The following is a 22493-nucleotide window of genomic DNA, read 5'->3' on the forward strand; positions in this document are numbered from 1 at the left end:
TTAGATGGTATTCAAATTCCGATACAGATCTATTCATCCACCACTTAGATTCATAACCTGGCATACACTTTATAACAATTTGTCGGTTTCAAGGATTATTTGGGTGTCATTTTTTTATGTTAATGATAGAAATTGGAGCTTTAACAATTCGATCAGACTGAAAAGTTTTGGACTTATTGTGATGAACAGTCATTTTCGAACCAAATTCATAATGCCGGAACTAAATAAACAATTTTCTTAAAGTTTGTGAGAAATCCCCACTCTCTTTTTATGAATATAGACTTAAATAATTTGGTAAGCGATATGTGTGGGTAACAAAAGTTTCTTCGCTTTGAGCACTTGACGATAAATTCAACCTGTCAGATTCATGAAACCATTCACCCGATCATTTTTCTTCACTATATAATCACAGAAAGTGATTGGTGGAATGAGATCCACTGACCACGTTGTGTTCTTTGAGGACAAGGCTAACTTTCGGAGTTCATCCTTGGTAAATGATTGAAATTCAGCCAATGATTCCAATCTTGGTTCATCTGTAAAATAAGACCAACTTTGAACAAAAAGATTGTTGAACTGGTTTCTTCCTTTTGCAATGTTAGAAATACATGTAAAGAAATTAGAAAAGTTATTTGCCAATTCAAAATTAGTAACTGAATCAGAAAGTGTAAGTTTGGAGTGAACACCGAAAATCTGTCAAATTGTTGACGGATCGACATTGGCGACGACATAAAAACGATTTATTGATAAAATAATATTTTAGTGACTGAAACAAGTAATTGTTAGTAAATCACTCTTATAAAGTCCCATAACCGAGGTAAACTGATTATCTCGTTACATTTTGGCATTTGATTTGTATAACTAATCCTACTATTATCAAGGGTTACCCTATGTAATCTGGGACTAAGATATATTATTACCTGAACTGGACTAGTGATTACATTTCACCTTATTATCAACTGTTAACTAAAAGATATTAAATTCAGACCGTGAAAAATTATATTATATTTATATTTTTTTAAAAGATGCTTTATGTAAAATCTAAATACCTAATGCATGTATTTATTTTGGCGTCAGATATTATATAAACTATTAATTAGACATTTATTCACATGTCAAGCCGCCTATAACCAACTCGCTCGATTATCGGGTGTCGGAGATTTAAACGAATTGAAACACGATTGCCATTTAATGATTTAATTTAAAAATGGCGAATCGAGGCTTAGTCGATAATAAACAACATCTTGCCAAAACTTCAAACAGTACTAACTTCGCTCAGAATAAAGTAATCTGAATAAAATTTTCCATGATATCCATTTTGCATTTTCCATTTTCTAACTATTATATCAAAAACGGTCAGCTCTGTATCAAAATCTTATATAATGTTTATTTAACTATTTTATTATATTTTATTATATTTACCGTGTACAGACTAATGATCAATATTCTTCTCTCTCTGTAATATAAGCCTGGGTTCTGACATTTCTTATTTATTCCGTTAATACTTCAGTTGACGCGCGACATCTTATCTATTCACAATGAGCTCAATAACTAAAATCATTTTAAGAGTAACATTTGTGGTCATATTTGACATCGGTGTACAAGTGCAAGGAAACGTGTGCTTAAAACCGGAATTTTATCAAAATTTGACGATTCAGGAAAGGTTAATAGGAGAACCAACAATATTTTATCAAGCCAGAGGGTTTCTAGATTGTTATCGTCAATGTGGATTTTATTCTTTATGTCAGTCTGTTAATTATAATGTCAAAACTGGCCAGTGTGAATTATTCGCGTCGAATGAGAGAGAAACTGAATATGCCGTTAATGGTATCGTAATGGATGTTTCAAATCGTTATGGTCAACTTTTTGGATCTTGTGAAAATCATGCTTGTGCTAATAACGCAGTCTGTCAAGTCGAAGGTAAGCAACATGCCTGTGTTGTTGTTGGTTGTCATGGTAAGCCAGATATAGACAATATCAACATTACATCATTTTTAGCGAAATCTTTGTGGTTTTTTGATGAAACTGTTCTATATGCTTGTGAGGCTGGCTACTATCCATCTATCAATGCTACGTGCTCTACAAATGGTACCTGGTCGCCATTTGAATGCTTACCATTCGCTAGATGTAATCAAAGAAGTATGTGTGAAAATAGTTCTGCAGAGGGGGAGTATTGGTTTTACCCTCGTGCTTTAAAAATATGGATCAAAATCTATTGCCGTTTGGGTATGTCTGGGGGTTACATAACTTTGAATGAAATGAACACTTTTTCAACCCCAGCTTACAAAAAAGATCCCCATACATGTGTTCAGACCGAATTTCTCGCCCCGGATGTTGGTTATACAGATTTTCAAAGGATAAGGATAAATATGGTTGATAAACAACTAGCAGTCAACATTCTTCTATATTCAAATTCCACTTACAATAAACAAACCTTTGGAAGAGCTGGAGATTGTGTTGATAATGATGTCAATGATACAGAGAGTGATTGTCAATTAACTGGAAGATTTGTTATAAATACTAATGGTACCGGAATACGTATCAAATCATCTGTTACCTGGGAAACGTGGGGTACAGGTGGACGAGTAGGTAATATAACACGATCACAAGATGGGAATCGTATTGAGGGTTATTGTGGGTCAGTTGTTGGGTGTGGTGGTTGTCAACCTACCGCATTATTCTTCGAAACTGATCCCAATTACACACCTCCATCTGATTCAGCAACTTTTATTAAGTGTAAAGCTCCTTTGTAAGTAAGCCGTACTTTCACGCCACTGAAAGGGGTGATATCTTTTGCGGGTCGGCCGTGAAAAAGCATTTTGTTAAAAGACTTGGTTACAAATGATATACGTTTGAGAAATAGACATTGCTGAAAGACTTTTCAGGAGTCCATAAATAATATTACTTAAGTAGGGGACGTTTAAAATGGGTCTGTCCGTCCGTCTGGATGTCTGTCTGTCCGTCATACGTTTTGGGACACAATAACACTCCTTCTAATTGAGCTAGAATGTTCAAACTTTGTGTTAGCGTTTATTATGGTGAATGCCTTGATGGAGTTAGAAGATGCGCATTTTCTTCTAAGGATAAGCAGAGAAAAGCAATTTGATTGGTTTTTACTTTGGGACACGATAACTTTAGGTAAGAGTGACGAAACGTGGTGTATGGTTTCATTATAGCAATGCCTTGAGCGATAAGCAATTTGATAGATTGACAACTTGGATTCTAATTGAGTGATAGTGGTGAAACGTCATATACAGCTTCATTACATCAAAACCTTTACTAAGTGCAATGCGATGAGCATTTTCTGCTTCTAAGTAGAGACTACAGTCTGATTGGTCGTGACTTTGGAACACAATAACTCTCCTTCTAATTGAGGTAGAATGTTTAAACTTGGCGTAGGCGTTTATTAGTTGAATGTCTTGCACATTTTCCACTATGGCTAAGCAGAGATAAGCAATTTGAATGGTTGAGACTTTAGAACACGATAACTTTGGTTCTAATTGGGTGAGAGTGACGAAACTCAAGAATATAGATTCATTATATCAATACCATGACGAAGTTCGATGATGGGAATTTTATGCTTAGGCTAAGTAGCGATAAACTATCTGATTGGTCAAGACTTTGGAACACAGCAACTCTGCTTTTACTCTGGTAGAATGTTTAAACTTGGTGTAGTTGTTCATTAGGTGAATGTCATGACTGAGTTCAATGATTAACATTTTCCGATAAACCTAAGCAGAGATAAGCAATTTCATTGGTCGATGCTTTGGGACAAGATAACATTGATTCTAACTGATGGAGAGTGATGGAACTTGGTACTTCAAATCCTTGACTGAGTTCAATCGTGAACATTTTCGGCTTAGACAAGTATTGATAAAAAACACAACACAATTTATATGGAAAACAATCACTGTTTTTTACACATATAGCAGGACGTTTCAACAAGTATACTCAGGTCGTTATCAAGCACAAATGATATTGATAATCAGTTTGATTGCTCGATGCTTTTCAAAAATATAAATGTGCAATTAATTAATAAGTGAGATTGTGGTGGGGGACATCAGCATCGCTGGTAGCTTCTTTGTTACAACTATTATTAAAACGATATTTATACTGCGTTCATGTTCCACCACAGGACAATGCTCAGAGGCGCTTTACAAAAACCTACATGTATATTGAAACAAATTAAGATTTTAATGTACATAGAAGTCTACATAATAAATTTACAGAAATATATATAACCACATACATTTTATAGAATTATAATCCTAGATGTATGATTAAAATACAAGAAATATAAAAAAAAAATAATTAAAAGCCTGTACGAAACTGACTAAACAGAATCAAATGTTGCGGATAAATCTTTATCAGACTTTGATTCCCTACATTTAAACGATGAGTGGGCTAGTGATTCAATTGGTGTCCTTTGGATCCGAAGTTATTTTAAACCCGTACTTTAAAAATTATTTTTTTTTATCTTTCCGAATTCCGTATATTAACATTTTTTGATGTTAATCAATGTTTTTTTGCTTTTTTTTAGAAAATGTGTTAAAAGTGTGAATTATTTCTTCAAATGAAGTGTTTTATGTATTCCATTGAATATTCAGTATTAAACAGGAAATTTCTGTGAAATTTAGGGATACAATGTTTTATTTCATTCTATAATGGGCTTAATACCGTTATTTTACGGTATAAACTGCAAAATGACCAGTGTTTGATTTTGTATTTTTGACAATCTCATGGTCTGTCCCCATCGACGAAATAGACCCCACTGATAAGTAGTGGAGATAGCGAAGAGTTAAATACCTCTTATTCAGTTGAGATTTCAAAGAGTTACAATGACCCAAACTGTAATAATTGTATTGTTTTCAGTTGTCTTAATAAAAATGTTTTTAACGGGGCTATTTTGTGGTTCATGGATTTTGAATTGTATTTTAAAAAATGGGAATAATGTTCTGGAAACAAAAATTACCAGGATTTTTTTTTCTGTATTATCTGTAAATTACAGATACGGACAAAATATTCTTGGTAATGTTTTTGTTTTTAGAACTTTTTACGTTTCGCACGGATTTTGTTGTTACAGGCAGTAGTCTTCGCCTTCTTTCATCCATATGTACATGTATATCATTGCTCCAGTTAACCCAAGATGGCCGACAGAAGTTAGACGTGTACCTGGTCATAGCAAGTTATTATAAATCATGAGTGGTATACTTTAAATTATGGTTCTAAAAACTGCATAGCTTAGATAAGTATGAAGACGAAGTGTTCTGTGAAATTAGATTAACATTATGTAGAGCCGATTTTAAAATATTTGATGTTTACAAGTGTAGATATTTTCCTCGGTTGACATATACTCAGTTGTGTGAGATTGTTGTGAGTAGATTTTGTAACAGCCAGATTCGTTCAACCTTACACTAAAACACCAAACATGCCTAAAGTGAAAGAACCGGTTGTATCCAAACTTAGAGGTCGGTCTGTATCCATAAAACGTAAACGCGGAAATCATGATTCGAGTGCCAGTTCCCATAGCATTTCTGAGTTTTTAGATGATGTTCTTTCGAATGAATCATCCTTAAAGTCATTCGTTGGAGAATTATTCAAACGAGATTTGATCATGGACCACATTATAAAAATAATTCATCCAACATTAACAGACCCTCTACGCAATCGTATAGATGATTTAGAGAACCGAGTTGATGACTTAGAACAGTATTCTAGGCGAACATGCCTAAAATTTAGTGGCATCCCGAAACACCTGAAGAAAACACTGATAATATAGTTTTAAATATTATTTACAATGACATACTTCCTGAAAAACAGGCTAAACTCACACTAAGTCAAATTGGCCGAACTCACCGGGTTGGAGCCAAACGCAGAGAAAAGGGCCGTGATATAATAGTACGTTTCAATAGTTATAGAGACAGGGCAAAGATATATGGTTCTAAACGCAACTTAAAACAGAGAAACCTCACCCAGATTCACAAGATCTTTATCAATGAAGCCCTCACTCGTAAACGCGCTGCACTCTACAAAAGATGTCGTGATATGTTTAAATCAAAGCTAATTAAAAACTGTTGGACGTATGATGGTCGAGTTTACATACGACCTCTAGCAGACGACCGAAATATTGTCATAACCTGTGAGCAGGACTTCGATAACTTTCATACATCAACAAACAGAGTAAATTCACAAGCTAATAAGTCTTTGTTTAACTACAACGAAGCTACTTTATCACATTCTGCAATCAACACATCTTCCGACTGTATAGACGATGATAACAGAGTTGGGCCATTAAAACAACAATCCTTACGAGATTTTGGCGGGTTTGCCTCGACCCCACAGCCTGATAAAAAGAAATAATGATGCCTGACAGTATCTTTATATTTTTGAACCAATTTCATTCATCAATATCATTCCCAAACTACTGTACCTTATTGTGTACTGATTTTTCCTGTTTTTCTTAATGTCTACAAATGCATAAATATATATACGTATTTAATTATATTTAAACATCCATTGCGTATTGCAGGTCTTTTTTAGGCCTGAAATTATTAATTAAGACATTAATTAAAACTTATTCAGACCATAATCAACTCTCGATGTCATCGCTAGCCTGCGATATTTACTGGAGTAGGATCCGATTTGCTGCTCAGCTTTCATTCATGATTTAATCATGAAATGGATAATCGAATTCCATTTACATTATCTAGTTTTTAACTATTATAGTGAGATATGCCAGCTCTTTATCTAATCGCCCATAATGTATCTTTAAGTTGATGACCAACTGGATAGTACCTCAAATCGTTTCATGCATTCACCATTGCCCCAATTATCCTTCATGTAATAATAAGTTTGCTTAGATTTTTAAAACAATGACAAAATCTTTCTGTAAAGTAAAGTCATGTACATGTATTTTACTTGTTGGTTCCCTAACAGAGTAATATTAGCTTAGACCACTGTTTAGTTTATAATACATAGTTACATGTAGTTATACATTTATATTATTATATAACTAATTATGATAATAAAAAAAATCGAATGTATAAAACTATGCCCACATTATTTATGGGCGTATCTTTTAAAAGTTCTCAATTATCTACTTAAAAGTTCCATTCAAATATTAACTAATTGGGTTATCATCTCAGTTTAAACTTTTGATTTCGTTTTTTATTCCATTTAAATTACTGAAATATAAACAGCCAATTATCTAAATAATTGTCAATTATGGGAACTCAGTCTTGCATCAAAATTGCATATCGGATTGTTAAACTGACCACCCTCTAAGTATTATCACTTTAACCTTCATCTTCATTTTTTGTCAAAATTGCCTGCTTTAGATATCATCGTACGATATTGTTATATAAACTTAACTATGACCGAAACATTCAATGTTTATGTATTATACTATTGCTTTAACTGTAAATAATTCACTGTTTTTGTCTGTATGTATGTTTTATTTGTTTACTAGTTATTTACATCATGTTCTCATGTCTCTATATCCACCAAAACTAACCACTAAATATTTAAGATCTAACTGTTTGATGATTTCTCAGTCCCCTCGTGCAATACTGGCGCAAGTGCAACACTCATTATATTTTCATTGCTACTGTAATAGTTGACATTTACTACACAGTAAAGCACGAGGCATCTGAGAAATGGCAATGTCGAATAATATCTCCAATAGTTTTATGTGAACTTGATAATTTTTGTCTGCTAAGTACTGTTTTAGCCTTATTAGTTCTAAGATCAGGAGACGTTCATAAAAATCCTGGACCTTCAAATCACGATTCAAATGAAAACCTATCAGTCTATCACTTAAATGCACGTAGTATAAGACACAAACTTGAAACAATATACAACGATGTCAATGATTACCATATTTGTAGTTTCACTGAGACTCATCTGGATAACTATGTGTTAGATTCATCTCTAAAATGGGACGGTTACCATTCTCCATACCGGAAGGATCGGACGTCGCATGGTGGCGGATTATTATTATATGTTAATAAAACCATTTATTGCAAACGGCGAGATGATCTTGAGGTTACAGGTATAGAGAGTATTTGGGTGGAATGCAAATTTCCAAACACCGTATTACTTGTTGCCTTATTTTACCGCCCGCCAAACAGCACAATTGAATTCTGGTCATTGTTCGAAAGATCCATTGAACTAGCCTATCAAACCACGCTTAAGGTTGTAATTTTAGGTGATCTAAATGATGACTTGCTAGCACAACGCTGCAAGCTACGGGATATTTTATCTTTAAATAATCTCAGAAATGTTATTGATGAACCTACACGCGTTACTGGGACGTCATCAACCTTATTAGACGTAATTTTAGTAAATGATGAAATTCAGATTAGTTCCAGTGAAACGATTAATGTCACTCCTGACATATCCGATCATAAGGGTGTTTATGCATTATTAGATTTTCCAGTTTCAAGTCCCAGGAATTTTAAACGGGAGATATTTGTATATAAGGATGGTAATTATAATAGGTTAAATACTCTTATCAAAGAACACGATTGGGAGAGTACCTTTGCAAATTCTGATATTAACTTAGTATGTTCAAAATTTTATGAAATTTTAAATAGCTATATTACATTGTGCATACCAAAGAAATCAATAACTATAAGACTAACTGACAAACCGTGGTTCAATACAGAAATACGTAGAGCGATAAGAATCAGAAACAGGTTACACAAAAAAGCTTTGAAAACACAACATGAATGCGATTTAAGAAAATACAAAGTTCAAAGAAATAAAGTAAATAATTTTAAAAAAGCGTTAAAAACAAAATACAAAGAAGAAATCACAAATTTCTTGAATTCTAACGATACAAATAGCCAGAATTACTGGAATAATTTAAGGAAAGTATTAGGCCAAAATGTATCAAATGATATTCCTCCACTTTTAGACCCCAATGGAAGAATTGCTCATTCAAATTTTGATAAAGCTGAATTACTTAACAACTATTTCGGATCAATTTCAAATAACACTCAGCAAGGAGAATTACCAAAATTCAATAAGCGAACAAATTGTCAACTTGATATTCCTTTAGTCGAAGAAAAGGAAATCGCAGATCTTATAAGTACACTGAAATTGAAAAAAGCCAATGGATTTGATAATATTAGTAACAAGTTACTAAAATATACCAAAACCTCAATATGTGTACCATTAAAATATATATTTAACAAATCACTAGAATCAGGCGTTTTTCCAACAATTTGGAAAAAAGCAAATGTCCTACCTTTCTATAAAAAAGGAGACAGCTCTCTAGTTTCAAACTACCGACCTATAAGCCTATTAAGTTCTTTGAGCAAATTATTAGAAAAGGTAGTTTTCAAACACCTGTTTAACTATTTTCATGAAAACAATCTCTTGTACAAATACCAATCAGGGTTTCGACCGAACTACTCTACTGTTCATCAACTTTTAGAAGTGTATCATGATATCTCATCTGCAATAGATAAGCAACTATATTCCTGCTATGTTTTTTGCGATATATCTAAAGCGTTTGACCGCGTATATTTACCTGGTTTGATACACAAATTAAGTCAATATGGGGTTTCAGGCATGCTAATTACGTGGTTGTCTAGTTATGTCCAAGACCGGACTCAACGGGTATTCGTAAATGGCTCTGTGTCATCAGAAATTACTCTTCAATCAGGAGTTCCCCAGGGATCAGTTTTGGGCCCCTTTTTGTTTTTGACTTACATCAATGATGTACAAGATGTACTCCATAATGTGGCTAGATTATTTGCAGACGACACGGCACTTGGGTGTAGCAAACAGTCAGTTTCAGAGATAGAACAGTCCCTAAACTACGATCTGACAAATCTCAACATTTGGGCGAATAATTGGCTTATAAACTTTAATCCAAACAAAACAAAAGCTATTTTATTTAGCTCCAAAAAAACAGAAAATTATCCGAGTCTGATATTCGATAATCAAGCACTTGAAGTGGTTAAATGTCACAAACACTTGGGCATTACCCTTTCAAATGACGCCAAATGGACCATCCATATAGAAACTATTATCTCGTCCACCTCAAAATTATTAAATATTTTGCGTAAACTAAAATTCACCTTTAATAGACAAACTCTAAATAACGTATATTTGATATTCATAAGGCCAAAATTGAAATACGCATGTGAAGTGTGGGATGGGTGTAACGTTTCCAATACCGAAAAACTTGAAAAGGTACAGCTAGAAGCTGCCAGGATTGTGACTGGACTAACTAAAACTTGTTCTCGTGAAGCGCTTTATTTTGAAACCGGATGGAATAAATTGTCAGACAGACGTACACAAAAGCGACTAACCACATTTTTTCAAATTAAAAATCAGAGAAACCCAGCATACTTATATGACATTCTAGAATATTATCAACAAACACCACAAAAATACAATTTAAGAAACATTAGCGAATATAGATATCCTTATTGTAGAACAGCATTACACCAAACTTCGTACTTCCCCACAACAACTCGAGATTGGGAATTATTAGAGGACCCCATAAAGCAATCAACCACTCTTAAATCCTTCAAATATCTATACAAACAAAAATTACGTTCCTTAATACATAAAGCGCCAATCTACTACTGTAAAGGTAATAGACATGAAAATATTATTCACACTAGAATACGGCATGGGTGTAGTTCGTTGCAAAATGATTTGTATGAAATAAACGTTGTGAATGATCCCACATGTTCTTGTGGCAAATTTATAGAAAATGCCGAACACTATTTCCTGCAATGTCACTTATATGATGTAATTCGTGCTGAACTATTAAATACATTGTCAAGTTATTCTGTGATAAATATAGATATCCTATTGTGCGGCAATTCAGAATTGTCAATTGAGATGAATACAAACCTTTTCCTTGAAGTTCACAAATATATCAAACTTTCAAAACGATTTAAATTTAAATAAAAGTTATTGTTAGTAGTTACATCTTAGAATAAATTATTAGCTTTAGCTTTTTTGGTGGATTCATCTGACTTTACTTATATTACTTATAAATTATTTATTATTGTATATACTATTTCGAAATCTTGTTAGTATTAAATAATGTCTATCATTTCTATGTATGGAAAGGGCTTTTCTAAGTTTTTGAAACTTGTGCTCAATCCTTTTGATATTTGTCAATAAAATATGTTTAAACTAACACTATAAGCGAAGATTCTAAATTCTCCCCACTTGAGATAAAGCTATACTCATGATGTATATGTGGTTATGTTAAACCCTGTTGCCACCGGCTTCTGCAATCCATGTGTAGACCATCAAATACAAGTCTAAATTATACCACTTTAGATAAAGCTATACACTATCCCATCACACCCTATAGTATTCGGTAGAATAAAGATACATTATGGGAGCTTAGATAAAGAGCTGGCAGTTCTCCCTATAATAGTTAAAAACTAGATAATGTAAAGGTAATTTGCTGAAAATTTCAGTCAAATTGATCAACTCTGAACCAAGAATATAGCGATTGAATTTTCGGCCTAGCCTCGATCATCATTACATAGTCTCGATTATTCTAGTTCATGATTTAATCGTGAATGAAAGTTGAGCAGCAAATCAGATCATAATCCAGGAAATATCGCAGGCTAACGATGCCATCGAGAGTTGATTATGATAGATAACATTTCAGGCATAATGCATGTTTAATACTTGGGCGTTCATTAGCGAACATGTACTGTCAATTGCAGCGACGTAAATTTTTACTGTGGTACATATTGTCGGTGTCCAGTTGACCCGTCCACAATGTCGTATTAACACGCTATACAGAATACAGTTCTTGTTGGATATTCATCATTTGGCCAGGAACCCTATCGAAATTCAGTTATCGTTATTATTACTTTTATTGCTAGTTATCTCCCCGTTTACGTTCAGACTTATTAAATCTTATTAACAGAAATACTCGGCAGGTTTTTTGGTAGACTCGTTTAACTTCGGTGGGGTTGTTCATTAGCATGTAAGTAAGAATCCTGCTGTATTTCAAGGTTTACAGATCTTAAAGTAGCTAAGTCCGTAACTCAATATCATCCAAAATCTTCGATATTAAATCAGCATTGGTGTTGTGGTCTTACCTGGAAAAGATGGGCTTCTGATATCCAATATTCAAGACAAAATAAACATTTTACCATTGGTACACGAATCGTGTACCATAATGCGTTTTAGCGCCATTTGGAACAAGGGACACAAAGAACAGGGCTAGACATATTCCACACGCTATATTCTTATCTGGAGAGCATGCGCAATAAATACCATCGGTGTAGACTGGAAAAACCAGACGCTAAAGATTGCCATTCACATGAGACTTCTGGCGTATTTCGCCGAACATAACTGATTAGAAATTACAGTAAAAACAGAAACAATTGAATGTAAATCAGTTTATATACATTCATATTACATTATTATATGCGTTGCGACCCATTTTTGTCAATTTCTAGGTCCCAAATATTAGCGATTTAGCTCCTTTAAGTTATGATTCCGATGACATTTGGACTCTATGTGTAGTCTTTTATGAATGCTCCCATTACTTACATGCAAAAAATAAATAAATAGCAACCGTTGTACATTTCGCGGACGACTGAGCTGATGTGGGCGTATGTGTCGTTTTTCTGACTGGCAGTCTATCTTTGGGGGATGGGGCATCTGTATTACATTTTGTGATTTTATTTGCCGTTGCAAATCCAAGTTTTTATATAGACAAAAATATTGTCAATCGTAATTCCTATAAATATGAAACAGCTATTTAATTCATAATCCAAGTTTTTATATTGACAAAAATGCATATCAATCTTAGGAATTATGTTCCTATAAAAGGTTCAAGTTGTTACATTTTATGGCTCCTTAATGTATTTTGCGGTACCCTATTGATACCCAGTTTGATAATCTCTCAAAAGATAATATTTTTCTTATCCGTGTAGCCACTCTACCAACGATAAAAAGACCGGAAGTTGAATTCTTATTACTACGAGATGTTGGCATGCATTCTAGCAAACAACCTTCGTTTGTACAATGCCGAAACCAAACATTTGTTTCAAAATGTCCAAAACATCAAACTGAATCTTACCGATTTTGGTTTACAAAAAACAAAATAATACGATCAACATTATTTATCACTATGAATCACTAATTAATTAGGTATGAATAATACATATTAATACATTTATATATTTGTCAGTATTAATATACGTGTAAGTTAACAAAAGTTCATATAAAGGTTTTGGTTGTATTCTGCAATCTATATAAAAGATAAGGTATATATCTATACAATCGATTAGATTAGAGATGATTATGTTGATTCTGTCAGAAAATATTTATATTTATTAATGCCAATGTAAATGGCTTAATGGATAAAGAGAAGTAAGACAAAGGGATTTTCTTTAAAAGAAAAATCTGCGCAGTATTTTTAAAGATACATTACCACGTAAATATTTATAGGGTATTTATTTCTAATAAATGTATGACATATTTCGTATAATTGGAAAGCAGAGACACGCAATCTGACTCGAAAAGCATACGCGTACGAGCCAGAATGGGCGGGGTGGGGTAACTTTCGGACTCGGGCATTCTGACTTTTCGGGCATACGGGTAAAGTGAAATACATCCCCACCAGGAAGCCCCACTCTTTCAGCGCTCGATGACGACCGGCATCGCCGCCTGTAAACGGGGATAATTTTCGGGTAGTTCAGGTCTGCCCCCCCCCCCCCAACATCCATCGAACCCGTACACCTATGGCGAAAAGTACTGAACTCCCTGATAATACCCATTGGGAGTTGCGTAAGGAGTGCGTCGTATATATGTGTTGGTTTCAAAGTTAACGGTTGTGAGAACATTGAGAGACTTAAACGTCCAGTACACTCTGCGATTAATTTCTAACGATTTCTGTGTGTTGTAGATAACTTTGGCACTATATGTCGAAGAAATGTCGGGGGATGAAATTTTGGATAGCTAAATGATTTTAAAATTTCGAACAGGGTACAGGCTTTCTTGGGTTTGTCGGTTCAAAGCCCTTGGACAAATGCTATAAGGAAGCGCGATGTTTTTTCTCGACAAAAGTTTCACTCTATACGGAAACGGGTCAGGATTCCCGCACCCGAAGATAGAGCACAAGCTCCGTCGGGAGAGACGAGACGGTTTACATTTTCTTTCTGGGATTCCGTCGGGGCTTAGGAAGCTAGAGCAATCATCTTTATCCGCATAGCCGACCTTTTAGATCCCAACGAATAAACATTTCTTAGAAATCTATCATCTGCTCTTTCAGTGACTACATCCGTGTGAACGTTCAAGTGGTTCTGACACCACTGGCGTCCACATATTCTACATAATGTAATATGCAATATAAGTGGTTAAACAGATTTCGAAAATACTTTTAACATACAGATCTTTGCTATTTTTTTTTTATTTTGCTGTATTGATGACGGGGTGAAATGCTATGAGGTTTAAAGTACTAGTTCAGCACCAACTGAAGACGGACATGCACCATACAGTGTGCTATGAGCATAGGCGTACGGACTCATGACAGTTAGGGCGCAGAACCCGAAATGCCCGAAAAAATTTCGGGTTTACAGAGAGCGCCAGTCTTCCTTGACAGGCGAAGACAGCGGAGTTTACTTTGCCCCCCCCCCCTCAAAAGAAAATTTGGGAATATTTGACAGTTGCAAACACGTTTTCCTGCTATTTCAGCCCGTGAAAAAAGTAACTTCAAAGTGGTCTAATATAGCCTTATTAAGGTGGGTGACTCGAATTTCAATCAATCGTTTACAGTCCACGAAGACGCGACCGTTGGGAGAAAATTTTGAAATTTTAACTGCCGCAAACGCGTTTTCCTGCTATTCCACCCTTTTAATACAGCAACTTCAATTTGGTCCAATATAGCCTACCTGACTGACCGGAATTCAATCAATCGTCGCTGGGTTCGGGGTTATACCCTTCCGGAGAAAATTTTGAAAATTTAACCACCGCAAATGCGTTTACTGCTATTCTAGCCTGTGTAAACTCCAAAAGTATCCAATGGTTTTGTAACCGAAATCCCACTCTGAATCCCAACCATCCAATAAGACTGTTGCAGCTACATTCACAAATAATAATCGATGCCCGCAAAATGTCGCACAAAGTAGAGTGGCTCCAGACAATATGTTTAATCCATAGTCAACTTAGTACAAATTCGTGATATTCAATTAAAAGAAAAGTAAAATTAGTGTTATATTAGGGCTCGATAACAGTAAGGGAAGCAAAACTAAAAATGCCCGAAAAAATTTCGGGTTTACAGACAGCGGTGCCGGTTTTCTTCGAGAGGTAAAGAAGCGGAACTGACCTTGTATTGAACCCCCCCCCCCCAAGATAATTTTGGAATATTTGACAGCCGTCTGTCCGAAAAGTCAGCTTGCCCGAAAGTTAGGGGGGCAGCTCCCCCCCCCCCCGCTCCCCTGGATCGTACGCCTATGGCTATGAGGGAAAGTTTGCCCAGACAGCGACACTGCGGCCTTATTCTTATTTCGAATATCAACTGTCAAGGGTTATTTTACGTGCACGTCAATATAATATGTACCCGAGACCTCGATTTTCGCCCTAACCGAACGATTGGCTATACGCTGTCCGTTGCCATTCTCTTCGTGCTGCACCACTGACAAGGGAGAACCACATCGGCTAATGTTATGCGCCCGGCCTTCTACATATATAGGGAGACTGCACAAAACGAGCGTACATTCAGTCAATCAAATCAATTTATGTCGATTTCGTGTGAGAAAGTATGTGCAAGTATAATCTATAAACCAAACATATTTCAAATTGCTAAGTCGATCAAATTGTATTTGTAAATCATCTACTGTTCCAGGATCATCAAATATTTTATTTATAAGGACAATAATCGTTATTGATTTTTATTGAAAAATGATATGATAAGCATTATCTGTGAACCGTGCACGTGGTGTGTTGTTTTTATCCGTCTGTCAGCACATATTGACATATTGTAAACACAATAATTCAGTACAGCTCTGGCAGTTGGTATAAAACATCTTGAAAGTTATTACGTGTCTAACCTATTACGTGTCTAACATAGTTGCTGACCACTAACAAACAAACTTGCCAGTCGGTGTCATCGTCTCTCCGTACAGCTATACTTTCAGCTGTTTTTTGTAACCTAAAGATAACGGTACATTTTACTGAACTACTTACTTGTATCTATGACTTTATGGAAGAGTATCGCTGCCAATATTAATGCTCTGCTAAAATGTCTTTTCCATTGATTATATGTTATAAGTACAATGTCCAAAAACCGGTAACGATGAAGTCAAAATACCTCTAAGGCCAAAGTTAAATGTAAAACGTCAAATGTAATGTGTCAAATGACAAATGTTTGATTGGAAAATGCTTTTTTTTTGGCGTGTCTACATTTTACATTTCCCTCATTACATTTTACATTTGGGTTCTGCCGCATTTCATTTGATCTTCACGCTTTCTACATAGCATTTTACGCTGAACACTAACTATGATATGCAAATGTAGGATATCACGTGACTTATTAACATATACGGAAACGAGGCCGGGATCAACCTGGCACACTATAAGTCAGCCCACGATAAAGGGAAATCAACATGGCACATTATAAGAAATTTACTTACGTTGAAAAAACGATCAAATTTGGATGGTACTAAACTATATTACCATGATTACGCATAGGGGAAGGGTATGCAATGTCAAAATACGGGTCATAATACGATATTCACGATATCATGTTACGTATCAGTGAAAAGCACGTTGATGTATACTCTTCTCCCTCTTTAAGTAGCCTACATGTATGTTCATTGTTGGGCACAATGATTATACTTTTTTTTTTTAAAAATGGATTACAGTTAATTAGCCTGTACTAAAATTTAGAGAAAGGGTGTGGGGGCGGTGCCGAGGGTTTAAAATGTCAAAAATACCGGTCTTAATAAGAAATTCCAGTTATTGTGTTATACATCACTGGAAAGTATGTTTCTATGGCTCTTTGAATCTATCGGTTATTTCCTGGCACATTCATAATTACGTACTTTAGAGAAAGAAAAGTCTTCCTTGTTTTGTCGAAAGAAATGTGTCGCTGTCCGACAGTAACCTAATTGCTAAATATAGACTATGCTGTCAATTTATGTTGTTTGTCAAGGGCACGGATTAACCATACCAATCACATGATTTTATTGCAGGCAAGGTCGTCCTGTGAATTTCTTATAGGTTGCCATGTTGATTGCCTCAATATCGTGGGGTAAATATCTTGTGTGTGTGTGAAATAGCTTTATTTAACGTCCGCTTCCACCGAGATGATATCGCAGACAATGTAAATATCTTATAGTTTGCTGGCTTAGAGTGTGTCAGGTTGATCTCGGCCTCGTTTCCGCATATGTTAAGTCACGTGATAATCTACATTTGCATCTCAAACTTGGTGCTCTGCGTAAGATGTTATGTAGAAAGCGCGAAGGACAAATGCAATGCGACAGAACGCAAATGTAAAATGTGACGAGGGAAATGTCAAAAGTAGACACGTCAAAAACAGCATTTTGCAATAAAACATTTGACATTTGACACATTGCATTTGACGTTTTACATTTAAAGATACATTATGGGAGATTTGGTAACGAGTTGGCAGTTCTCACTATAATAGTTAAAACTAGATAATGTAAAGGAGATTTGGTGAAAATTTCATTCAAATTGATCCACTATGAACCGAGAACTAAGCGACTGAAATTCCCATAAGCTTCGGTCATCATTACTAAAGTCAGTACGATAAACAGCATAGTCTCGATTATCCATTTAATCGTTTAATCCAGAAGGAAAGTTATGCAGTAAACCGGCTTACAATCCACTAAAGATCGCAGGCTAGCGCTGCCATCTAGAGTTGATTATGGCCTGGATAGGTTAATTAATGTCTAATTAATAATTTAAATAACTTATCAGGCCTAAATAAGACCTGAAATAGGCAGATTTAGCTCTTGCATAATGTATGTTTAACTTTGGTCTTAAGAGGTAATTTGACTTTATCATTACCGGTATTAGGACTTTGTACATTGTACTTTTTACACGTAATCAATAGAAAAAACATTTTAGCAGAGCATTTAATATTGGCAGCGATACCATTCCATACTGTCTAACTGATTTTCTAAATGTTGTGTTTATTTTATTGTGTGTAGCAGGGATTTTATTTAAATATTACTTTAAGGCAATCTAAATGACAAACATTGGACAGACATTTATTTTATCATCTATCTTTATATATAATTCATAAATCGTGAATCAATTATCTCCCGATTTTAATATTTTCCTAAGAATTTTGTTCCAGTAACTGTGAATTCACCAGTCAAGACATTTGAGTTGGCCTTTCGTATCTGACCTGGTTGCTGACCGCCAACAGACAAACGGTAGTTTCCCGGATAAACTTGCCAGCCGGTATCGTCTTCTCTCCATACAGCCATACTTTCAGCTTTTACTGTGAAAAAGCACGGTCTTGTTGCGTTCTTTGCAATAGAAGATATCCGACTAAAGTCCACCAGAGTTATCTTTGGAGTTACGACAGGAGAATTTAGCCAACTGATATAAACCTGCATCACTTCATCACCGTAATAATGGCCAGTATTTTGAAGCACGCATGTTCCATCCAAATCTGCTCCGGCTGATATTGTCTTAGGGTAATCTAATTTAGAATAGGTGAACTTAGTGTAGGACAGTCCGTATCCAAAGGGGTATAAAGGTTGGGTGTTCAGATATCTATAGGTTCGCCCATCCATGGAATAATTAGTTATAGGTTGTAAATCATCGTCTGATGAAGGCCAGGTAAAAGGAAGCCTCGCCGCTGGATTAGCCAGTCCGTAAGGTTTGTTATTGGTAATAACGTGGTATAAAGCACTACCCGTAGCTTGTGCTGGGTAAAATGCTTCAATAATGCTCACAATCTTGTCTTCTTGGTCTGCCCATCTTAAATCTACTGGACCAGCATTGAATAAGATGAGAAGTATCGGGACCTTTTCAGGGCTGTTACTGACGGCATCTTTTAAAAGTTGTAACTGACCCCCAGGTAGTGTAATACTTGTTCGGTCGCGAGCCTCCATTTCTATACGATTGCCCAAACCAAGACACACAACCACAAAGTCAGCAAAACGAACAGCGCTTATAATGCGCTTTTTATCATACGATAAACAAACAGTACCATCATCACACCCGGCAGCATATTCAGCTTGATTTGCTAAACTACTTAGATTATCTAATGGGGTTGACGTATATCGTAGATCCACCAATGGAGAATAATTTGAAATTTGAGCACTAGGATTATTTGCCAGGGGACCCACGATTGCCATTCTCCCAAACTTAGTAGACGCATTTACGGGAAGGAAATTGTTAGTATTTTTCAGTAAGACAAATGACTGCATGGCTGCTAATTCAGCTAATTCCCGATTTGATTCACTTTGTACAACCGAGATGGGAATTTGAGTGTAAGGATTCATCTCCGGAGGATCAAAGTCACCTAACCGCATTCTGGTGTACCAAAGAGGTTTACTCATTTCGCGTACTAGGGATTCTTGAAGTTTTCCTTGCCGAACAGCTTCTACCATGGATTCATATACCAATGGTGGTTCGGAGGGCCCGAGTTCAAGATTACAACCAGCTTTGATACAAGCAGCAACAGTATCAACTGAGTTGTTTATATATTTATGACCAGATATGATATGCTCTATAGCCCCTGCATCACTTATAACATAGCCTTTAAAACCCCATTCGGTCCTCAATATATCAGTTATAAGTTCTTTATTTGCACAGGACGGAATTCCGTTGATGCTATTGTAACTACACATAACGTTAAAGGTTCCAGACTGAACGCACGTTTTGAAAGCTGGTAGGAAAGTGGTTCTTAAATCCCGTGTGCTTATCACAGCATCAAATGCTAAACGATTGGTTTCTGGTCCGGCGTAAGCGTCAAAGCTCTTGCAACCCGAACTTGTAAGAAGATATCTTGGATGATCACCTTGTAGGCCCAATACTACATGTTTTGATGAAATGCCACTAAGGTAAGGGTCTTCACCAAACGTTTCCTCGCATCTACCCCATCTTGGGTCTCTCATGATGTTTAGCATCGGACTTAAGCAGCTTAATCCTTGGTAGACGTTGTATTTCCCCTCTGAGCTGAATTTAGTATATTTAGCTCGAACCTCTATTCCAATAGCATGAGCTACAGCCCCTACTAAATCTGGGGCAAAAGTCGCGCCCATCCCTATTAAGGACGGGAACGCCGTTGCGTTGTTATTGACGTCCCCGTTAAGACATTCGGTCCACCATTCCCACGGTTCAATACCCAGTCTTGGGATAGCTGGGGCGCCACCTGTTCCTTTGGCCAATTGTTCCTGGATTTCTTGAAGTGTTAGTCGATTTACAAGGTCATCTACCCGCTCTTCCCAAGACAAAGAAACGTTGTAGAAAGGAAGGTCTGATGCATCAATGTAGCCATTTATCCTAGCAACAAACGCCACCAACAAAATGGCAGGTTTAAAAAACATTGTCTTTTAGTCCGAACTTTGCGAATTACAATTGATTTAGTTGGTTCAAATGAACATGTCTCAATTATCTAACTATATATATATATAGAAAAATATCTGGGGGACAACCGAACATGTTACTTCTTATCAGTAAGATAATATTGATAATGTAAACTTAAAGTCCCATTATGCCAAAAAGGGTTAAATTAAATGTACATTTTTTTAAAAAAAATATACAGTCAATAGTAATTTTTGTTTTGCCAATTGATCAAATCTAACTTACTGTCTCTTAGAAAAATAGTGAGCAGCGGTGGCTCAGTGAATATGGCGCAGGCAGAGCAGGTTCTTCATGATTTACCGGTGAGCTTAACCCTTAAGGAACAGCGTACAAAAACAGAGGTCTTGTAGCAGTTGGAGTTCGAAGTAAGAGTATAGTGAAGAATTTCATGAAAATCGGACCGAAACTGCCCGACAAAATGGCTGCTCCTGGTACGCAAATGTGAAAGTATGTAATACCAAGGTTGTGGAACCTCTAGAAATGTTTAAGTCACTTTCTGGATTATGACCCTTATTGTACAAAAAACCGCATTTTTAATGTCGTTCTCTGTCCATCTTGCATGACAAACGCTGGATTTAATACACAGTCCGAGTGCTTTATTATATAATAAAAATATCAAATTAAAGCATATAATATTATTTTTGACTTTTGGGATATGTGTGAAAAATTAGGCATGCTGTGCCTTTAAAGTTATGTGTCAAAAAAATACATGAAATTTGAAACGAATAATTATAACCAGAGAATAAACAAACAAATAACGTTCCTATGTACATAGATTGTAATTGACCTTTTAAACAACTAGACCTATATATAATGTAGGATGACTAGGTGCAGTTCACACATTTAATGAAATGAAATAGAGTTTAATATCTCGTAAACATAATACATTGTCATGTACTTCCTTTTGTGTCACACATAATATAATTATGGGAGATATTATTTCTATGGTTCTGTGTACACTGCAGGGTTGGGGTATTTCGGCCGGATGGTGACGTTTCCAACTGTCAATTTTTTTACGTGCACTCTAAGGTGTAACGGACTTGCAAGGCCGGTTGTAGAAAATGCGGGGCCCAATTTGCGAGGACCGAAGTTACAGGATATGAGTACATTGCAGGATATGAATAACTTTAACTAGGCCTATATTTTTTTTCTAAACAATATTTATTCACAGAAACTTGATTGAAGAACAGGCAGAAGTCTATAGACCCCTCTCCATAAAAGTACAAACATAAATATATAAGAAAAGTAGAGGAACGATTAAATTATAAGATGACTATATACACGATATGTACAAACCACAATCAGGTGATTTATATTTCATACATTTTCATAGAAAGTTTTCAAAATCTTTTAGAATTTTGATAAAGTTGTGGGAGTTTTGATATTGTCGCAGATCGTGCATCTTTCTTTTTTTGTAAACAATCTTTTATTTCCAATTTATGAAAAGGGATAAGGGAATAGGCATAGCCCATGTCACGCCTCTCCTCATACAAGGAATATAAAGCATATAATATACAGATCTGATATGTACATACTATAAAATAATGGTGAAAATCATATAAATTAAATAAGTTATATACACACTATTTATAACAAATGAAAAAAGAGGAAGTGCTGTTTTATAACATGATTAAAATATTGAAGCGTCTGGTGACATCGAACCTGAATATCCATGTCACAAAGAAATGGTTTAGTTGATTGCTGGTGTGACGGTAAAAGATTTATTGTATTTTTTCGTGCATCTGGATCTGAATACAGTGGGCACCAGCGGAGAAAATGTTCAGAATCTTCAAATGTAATTTAAGGGGAAAATTAAAAGAAAATGTTCAGAGTCTTCAAAGGCGTGACCACAATCACATGTAGGGCTGTCAGAAATATGTCTGAGAAAATGATGTCCAGTTAAATCACTGCAAGAGAGTCGAAGGCGA

The sequence above is a fragment of the Patella vulgata genome, chromosome 7 (assembly GCF_932274485.2).
Source record: "Patella vulgata chromosome 7, xgPatVulg1.2, whole genome shotgun sequence".
In the NCBI taxonomy this organism is placed as follows: Eukaryota; Metazoa; Mollusca; class Gastropoda; family Patellidae; genus Patella; species Patella vulgata.